General features: G+C 62.2%; 1 protein-coding gene across 2 annotated transcripts in view; it reads right to left on the bottom strand.

Moving 5' to 3' along the window:
* Positions 1-8,077: 8,077 nt before the first annotated feature.
* Positions 8,078-8,251, bottom strand: part of TSNARE1 (t-SNARE domain containing 1) — a 111,892-nt gene continuing 111,718 nt past the window's right edge. For both annotated transcript variants that reach the window (XM_042254013.2, XM_042254014.2), the window contains one exon: positions 8,078-8,207. The gene's annotated coding sequence lies outside the window, so the exon portion shown is untranslated. The remainder of the gene's footprint in view (positions 8,208-8,251) is intronic.

The raw sequence follows: 8,251 nt of genomic DNA, 5'->3' as shown, positions 1-8,251 counted from the left end.
CTCTCCCAGGCGGGTCTCGATCCCAGAAATGGAGACCTTGCCTGACTCCCGCCCCATTCATGCACTCAGCCCCTCCCTGCGTGCAGCCTGGCTGCCTCTGCTTATCTCTAGAAGGTTCCACGCCCTTGGGGAGGTTGGTCGGGGGAGACAGCTGGGGAACAGCCACGGTTAGCCAAGTGACCTGAAACGTCTCAGCAGGGAGCAGTGACCCGCCTCACCCCCCACTTCCTGTCCCCAGCTCCGACCCCAGGGGCCTCCAGTCTTTGTGTCTCTGGGAGTGAGGCCCTCAGGCAAGCCAAGCCCTGCTCCTGGGTCTCTCTTCGCTGACCCTCTGTGTGGGTCCCTCTTCTGATCCGAAATATGCCAAGGCCAAGGTCACAGAGACCAAGCACTGGGGCTGAGCTGGGACTCCCCCCACCCAAAGGGCCCCACTCCTGCCTATTGCGCTCACCTAGCTCAGAAGAGCTGGCCAGGAAGAGAGAGGGGCACAAGTCAGCCTGGCTTCAAAGTCCTTGTCCGCCCCTTCGCTGTGTGACACAGGGAACCCACGTGACCTCTCTGATCCCGGCCTGCCCAGCAGCAGTGGGATCATGGTGCCACCAGGCTTCTAGGTGTGAGCTGACCCCCAGCAAGTCCCTGGAACACGCAGCCCTCTGACGTGGAACCTCCCAGGTCCCTGGGGCCCAGGTGTGAGTCCAGGAGTGGAAATGGTGGTGGGTGAACAGCCGGTGCCCCAGCCACCCAGCCTGAAACAAGTCCTTCCAGGCTCATAAATCTGCCCCATTCCCCTCAAGCTGACACCCAGCCCAGCCGCCTGCATGATCCCATATATTTCATTTACAAGCTGGTCTATTACCCGATTCATAACCGATCTGTCACCCTGAGGGATCAATGCGTTCACGGGGCGCCACACACATAACACCTGGTGTGTAATTGAATCCAGGTTCCCTGGCATCTCACTGCACTGTGCGCTCCCCTCGGGGGCCATCGCCACCCCCACCCCCAGCCTGGGGTGAAAGCACAGAGAAGGCGCCTCCCGACCCCAGCTCACGGAAACGAAGCATGGTCTTAGGAGGACTTCCACGGTCCTAAGCGAGCTGGGCCACTCCCATCCCTGGGGGGCCTTCCTTGCATTCTCTTTTGATCCCCACTGAGCAGGCATCTGGGCTCCCCCTGCCAGTCTCCCAGGCCTGGGGTCTCATACCTACCCCCGTGATGGGCACTCACTCTCTGGCCCAGGGCCACATTCATCAAGTACATTCCTCGATGTGCCGTCAGCTGCTCAACACTTTCAGAGCAAGTCTTCCCATTTTACAGAGAGGGATGCTACGGTCAAGAATGACTTTCCCAGGCTGGTGTGTGAGACCTAGATCTGAGCCTATCAGGGCCTCCGGCCGGGCCCCGACCACCTGCATTGAGATGACACTGACCCTCCTCCCCAGGGGTCAGCAGGCAGAGGGCCAAGCAAGGGTGGGACCCCAGCAAAGTGAGACTGAGCTTCTCACTGGGGTTTGTGTGTGATGGGGGCACCGTCTCCCTCAGGGCGGCCTATCCGGGGAGAGAGACCCCAGTGACTGGGCACAAGCCTGCCCCATGCCCAGCTGTGGCCCTGCTGCTCTGGCCCACGCGTCCAGCTGATTGCCCAGCCCAGGGGCTCCGCCACCCCGGCTGGTGGCAGCTCCAGCGAGGTCTGTGGCTGCAGGCTGGGCACCCTCCACACTCGACCTTTCTGGAAGCCTGTGCGGCTGACCTCCCAGGGCCAAGCTTAGCGTGGCTCGCTCTTCCCCACCCACTTTCTCGCTTCTCTGTTACTAATTCTCCTTTTCACAGACATGGCTCCCTGATGGAAACGGCGTCCTGCCTTCTGCAAGGATTCACATATTCCCAAAAGAGCAGGAAGTCCCCCTCATGTGAGAATTTCTCCGCAGAGGTGGTGCAGAATGGGGCTGTCGGGCTGGGTTTCCACAGGGACCTGGTCTACGGGCACCTCCATTCCCAGAGCGGCCAAACAAACTGACTCAAGGCCCGGGGAGCCGTCTGTCTCCCCAGCGCCAGGACGGCAGGGGTGGAGGGCGTGCTGGGGCCAGAGGCCGGGTCTGGGCCTCCAGCCTTACCTCCGTGTCTGTCTCAGGCAGGGGCCTAGGCCCCACTGCACGCACAGGTGAGGGTCGGACAGCATCTGTCACCCGTGAAAGGCCACGCGGACGTCCCTCATCCACACTGCACATCACAGCTAAGAGACAGGCCTGGACAGGGAGGGAGCTAAGTGCTCCGGGCTGCAGTCGGGCGGGCTGGCCTGAGCCAGGATGCACCCACGCCAGGCTCTGAGGTCGGACACACAGTCACGCTCACACAGAGACACCCCCAGAGGGTGTTGGCATGTTCAAGGGGGGTGGCCATGGGGTCATGCATCTTCCCAGGTGGCTCAGTGGTAAAGACCCCACTGCCAATGCGGGTTCAATCCCTGGGTCAGGAAGATCCTCTGGAGAACGAAACGGCAACCCCTGCAGTGTTCTTGCCTGGAGAAGCCCATGGACAGGGGAGCCTGGCGGGCTGCAGTCTATGGGGTCACAAAGAGTGGACATGATGTGTGACTAAGAATGGGGTGACGGCCTCTCAGGCCCTGCTGGCCTCACCAGCAGGCCACCACCTGGCTGCCTGGGCACCTGGGGAAGCTCCCTCCAGCGAGGGCAGGGTGCAGGTGTTCAGGCTCAGTCAACCAGCGCAGAGAGAGTGAGGGGCTCAGGGAAGGCTCCCCCTGCCCCAGCAGCCCCCCCGAGGAAGCGGAGGCAGGCGTCCCCAGGCAGGCGGTGGCCCAGTGGGAGAAGATCCAACCCCTGCTCCAGTGCTGCCCAGGGAGGTGGGGGGCCACTGGGCAAGTTCACAGCTCACGTGGTCCCTCTGAGCTTCGATGTCCCTCCTGGCAAGCAGAGCAGGGTGCCCACATGCACCCCAAGTTGGCCCCAGGACAGACCCAAGTGGATGGTCCCCCTGGAGCCTGTGACTGCGTCAGGACTAGAAAGGAGGAGGCCAGGGACAGTGGGGGTGGAGAGGTGGGGAGAGAGGGCGCCTCTCACAGGTGGGGAAACTGAGGCCCAGAGGGCAACAGAGGTTTGTTCAGGAGTACCCAGCAGGAGCAAGGCCCTCGAAGACGGAGGAAGGGGGCGGGAGCACCTTCCGGCTCCCGGGTGCTCCATCCTGAGCTCCCATCATGGCGATGACGGGAGACGCCTTTTGTGGGACGTTCCGGGCCCAGCCTGGGCGGTCTGAAAGGGACACAGGCCCACAGGGCCGCGGGGCCAAAGCCCTGGGGGCCGGCAGTGCCCAGCATGGCCTCTGTCCAGAGCTGTCCATTATCCTTCCGCAGCTAAGGATGAGGATCGCGAGGACATTAGTCTCAGAATTACCGGCGGAGGAGAACGTTAAGAGGAAAATAAATTAAAAAGAAATCCATTCGAGCTGTAATTGTAATACAGTGTATCATAGTCAATTGAATCGCAAATACAAGCTGGTCCCTTGTCAATTGATTTCAGCAAGTAAACAATTTGGGTATTTAAATTGGAAATTCACCGCAAAGGGAGTGGGATTTGGTTCAAGGAGAACTAGAACTTCAGTTTAAACTTGGCTCTGGGTCTCCAGTCCTGGTTGGCCTGGTGACTCTGCACTGGAGGGAGGGGACAGGTTCCTGCCCTGCTGCCGCTTGGGGGTCACCTCCTCGGGATGCCGTCCTAGCCTCCAGCCAGAGCACATGGCCACCTGCTCTGGGCCGCCTTTGTTCCTAGGTGCTTCCGCCTCTGCCCATGCCTCCCTAAGCAAGCTGGGGCTTCTCTGTCATATGGATGAATGCCCCTCCACACTAGGGGCTCCCAGTGGGCAGGGGTCCTGGTTTACTTCCTGAGCCAAGCCCAGGTGAGAGGGCAGTGCTTGGACCATGCAGCTGTCGAGAGAATAAGTGGGTGAGTAATGGCTAAGAGGATGGATGGGTGGAAGAATGGATGGACACATGGACAGGCAGGTAGATGGGTGGGTGGAGAGATGGACACTTAGGTGGATGGATGGGTGGGTGTGTGGATAGACGGATGGATGGATGAATAGGTGGATGGGTGAGTGGATGGATGGATGAGTGCATAGATGGGTAGGTAGGTGGATGGATGGATGGATAGATAGGTAAATGGACAAGCAAATGGATAGATAGGGTGGATGGATAGATAGGTATGTAGGTGGATGGATGGGTAGGTAGGTGGATGGGTGAGTGGATGGACGGATGGGTGGGCAGATGATAGGTAGGTGGATGGATAGGTGGATTGATGGTTGGATAGGTAGGTGGATGGATGGGTGGGTGGGTGGATGGGGGCAGAGTGGCTAGGCAGATGCATGAACAGCTTAGCAAGACAGCTGGATGTTTCTGAGCTAATCAAGACAAGTGGCCACTTCATTGAGAAGTGCCTTTCTTACTCCTGAGCCTTTCTTACTTTCAACCAAGATACCATTTTCAGAGCAAAGCAATGCCTGTTGCCTAGAGGATTTACAGGTATCCCGTCAACTGAAGCAGCTGGCCTTAAGCACAATGAACAACCCCTGGACGACCCCTCCAGGAACAGCGCCCATGAGGAGGGGTGCACTCCTGCAGGGCGGGGCATCCGCAGGAGCCTGTGGAGGTCACGCCTCTCCAAGTTACCTTCCCCGCGGGGTCACACTGTGTCCACCCCAGGGTCTGCCTGAGCTGGCACCAAGGAGGACTGTCCCCCGGCGGTCTCAGCACTGACTCTGCTGCAGTGAGGCTGACACGGCCTCCTGTCCAGGGCCACAGAGTTAACAGGCTGAGAGGACATGGGAGCCGTGGCCAAGGGCGAGAGATCTGAGCGTGGGGGGAGCAGAGAGGACGGAGCCCAGAGAGGTCCCGGAGCAGCCTGTGTCCCCATGGCGTCCACGGCAGGCAGGCCCTCCTTGCTGTGACGAAGAGTGAAGTCACAGCACAGCGAGCGAAGATGGAAGTGAAGGGGGACGGAGGCAGGTTCCACTTTCCAGAGACGGCCACACTGCCACTCTTCCCGAGAGGCGACGTCTCCCCCCACCTCCCCGTGAACCTGGGCGGGCTCAGCCTTGCTCGCTGCAGTCCCAGTGACGCTGTGTGACTTCAGAGATGAGGTCTCAGGCTAGGATGCCGTTTCTGCCGGGCTCTCCCTCTGGGGCTGCTCCCTGGGACCAGCGGCCAGCCGCACGGAAGCCCGGACCACAGGGAGAGGCCACATGCTGGCGTGAGGCCGGCAACCCCAGCTCAGATCCCAGTCGACGGCCGGCATTGACCGGCAGGCCTGCGGCTGAGCGAACCTGCAGGTGATTCCAAACCAGGACCAGAGACGAGCTGTCCCTGCAGGGCCCCGTCTAACCGGAGGGTCAGCGGTGTCGTCGGGGGCTGTTTTGTTCCTCAGTCATGACAACCACTGCAGACACCAGCTGAGTCTCCCGCTCTGCCGTCTGTTTAATGAGTTCCCTCCCTGTTTTCCAGTCCCCCGCTCCATCCCCGCGTCGCTCCGGCTGCCTTAGAGGAGGCTGTGCTTCTTACTGAGTCCATAAACCACAGGACACGGCGATGGCTTCACGACAGCGCTAGGAAACACCTGGGAGCAACGGCGCCTGGTGGACATGCCCGCAGGGAGAGGAAGCCTCTTTCTTTACCTTTGTCTTCTGTTTTGTTTGGTTGTGTTTGGTTGTCTGCCTGAGGTGTGTCCTGTGAAGTGGAGGAGTTGCTGAGATTATACGTGGTTGACGGTGTACACACGGAGTGGAAGGACCCCTTGGACGCGGCCCCCCTCCACCCAAGGCTGGCTCAGTGGGGGGCTCTTGCAGGTTTGTGGCTCAGGGTCCAAGGGGCCCTGAAGTGCCGGGTCCGGGTCCTGGGCAGGGGGTCCCCACAACAGGGTCCTCTCGGGGTTCTGCAGCAAGCAGGGAGCAGGCAGGGCACGGCCAGCGCAGGGTGGATCCTGAGCCCCAGCCTTGTGCAGGCCCGGCTCCTGTCACCCTTCCGCTGGAGGCTCTAATAGTCCCATTCTACAGACAGGAAACTGAGGCTTGGGGGAGGGAGCCGTGAGTGCCCCTGGGCTGTGACCCACATTGAACAAATACCTCTCTTCCACCAACTCGGTGCTGAAGCCAGGTTCTTCCCAGCACCCACACGCTCCCCAAAAGGAAAGTCCAATGCAGCCAGCCTCTGGCTTCCTGTGACTCGTGTCTGGCCTGGACACGTGAGACTGGTTCCAAGTCTGGCTCTGTTGCCACACGCTGTGGGACTTCAGGGAGCCTGGTCTGTCTCTGGACTTTCCCAGGAGAGGAAGGGACAGAGCAGAGGTGCTCCCCTCATCCCGCTGGCTCCGGGAGGGCACAGTGGGTACCGCTGGTCATAGCGGCCCCAGCCCATTATGTGCGGGCACCATATGGGTACCTGCTGGCCGGCCGCTCACTGTCTGCACCCAGACAGCTGGCCTGGCTCTCGACCTCCCTGCCGCTCCAGACAGCAGGAGCCTGAGGTCACCCTGATGCATCACTCTCCAGTGGGGAGGCCCGGAATCTGGCCAGGCAGTGGCTGCTGCCACCACCAGCCCTGCCCTGGGCGCCCTCCTCCTGGCCTCGAGCTGCCCTTGGCCTGTCCACGTCAACGCCTCGCCCTGAAACACCTGCTCCCCCAGGGTCAGGGGGAGCTGGCGGGGCGGCAGGGGGTGCTGGGGTCCCGGCAGCCCCTCCCGCGCCCTCCCCACCCACAGACACTCCAAGGTCGGGCGGCCGAGAGTGAGTGGAGGCAGAGCCTGTGCAGGCAAGCCGGGGCCCCTGCGCTCAGGCGGCCAGGTGGGGCACGGGGCACCGGCCAGCCGTCTCCTGCCCCTCCGCCCCCACGCCCAGCCTTGCTCCCCCCTGGCTGCCCTGCCCCGAGCGCCTCCCCTCTGCAGCCCACCCCGGCCTGGCCAGCAGAGCTGGGCTATGCACTCACAAGTGCCGCCCTCCCGGCTCCTGAAGGCCCGAGGCCTCGCACCTGCGGCCGGAGGCGTGATATCCAATTTGCAGCCGACACCTCCTCTAGACACCCTGGGCCCAAGCAGCCAGCGGCCCCGCGGCTGCAAAGCTGAGGACGCGGCTGCTGCCCCAACACAGGGGTCTGCCCACCACCTCGCCCCCCCAGCCTGTCTTGCCGCCGTGCCCACACTGCCGCAGGGTCGCATTTCCCAGGCCCTAGGGAAGGAAGTGTCGAGAAACGCAGAGCTTCGCAGGATCGTTCAACCTGAAGCTGTCTTTGGGGCAAAGCAGAAGGGGTCCGGAATGCTTCAGACCCTCTGCAGCGGAAGACGGACTACGGGGGTGAGGGGCTGAAGAACGAGGGGCTGCTGAGCAGGAAGTAGCCTCCTGCAGACCCTTCTGGAATTCTGAGGCCATGGACTCTGCCTGTCCTGGGGGCCTGGCATGTACAGCCCCCAGCCCACAAGGTCCTGAGCTCTATGGGGGCCTGGGAAGGGCAATGCTGAGTCCTGCAGTGAGGGGCCGGGGTCTGCCTGCACCCCCTCTCCACGGCGGGTGAGGCTGTCTCCCGCCCTCTCCTACCCACAGAGGCCAGGCACTCCCAGTGGCTTCTCTGGCTCCAGACCCTTATGTGTAGGAATGCCTCCCCCACGCCTCACTCCTGCAGAAGAGGGGGACCCATGGGCAGCCTGGGCTGGGCTCTTCCCACCCAGGACCCCCTTCTCTGTGCCCAGCCCCCGGCTGGGTGCCCAGAGGCAGAAAAGCTGTGACATCACTTTGGGAGCTGGAGGGGCCGCAGAGCTGCATGGGGGAACAGGGTGGTAGGCTGCCCGCTGGCCCTCAGGGAGGACGGGCCGGGCCACGGCCGGGCTGGGCTCCCACGGTTGGTGGAGGCCCTGCCCCAGCTTGCATTTCCTGCCCACACGGCCATCACACCCGCGCACTCACACACTCACACACACCCCCGCCACCCCTTCCACCCAACGCAGCCCAGGCTCCACCTCTGGGGTCCCGGAGCCGGAAGCTGCCTCCCGCTGACGGATGACAGATGGAGACCAGTGGCCCTGTAGCTGGCTATGATGGCAGTTTATTGGGCGGCTCAGCCAGGGGCCGGCACAGAAGCAGGGGCTCGGCACGCGGCAGGCGGCAGGCAGGTGCAAAGCTCTGCAGGTCCATGCAGGCCAGGCGACAGCATCAGCCTGCAACACAAGAGGCTCTGTCAGCTCCTGGCGAGAGAGCCCGG

Source organism: Ovis aries, chromosome 9 (genome assembly GCF_016772045.2).
Source record: "Ovis aries strain OAR_USU_Benz2616 breed Rambouillet chromosome 9, ARS-UI_Ramb_v3.0, whole genome shotgun sequence".
Taxonomy (NCBI): Eukaryota; Metazoa; Chordata; class Mammalia; order Artiodactyla; family Bovidae; genus Ovis; species Ovis aries.
Note: the sequence above shows the minus strand (reverse complement) of the source record. Positions and strands in the feature narration are given on the sequence as shown.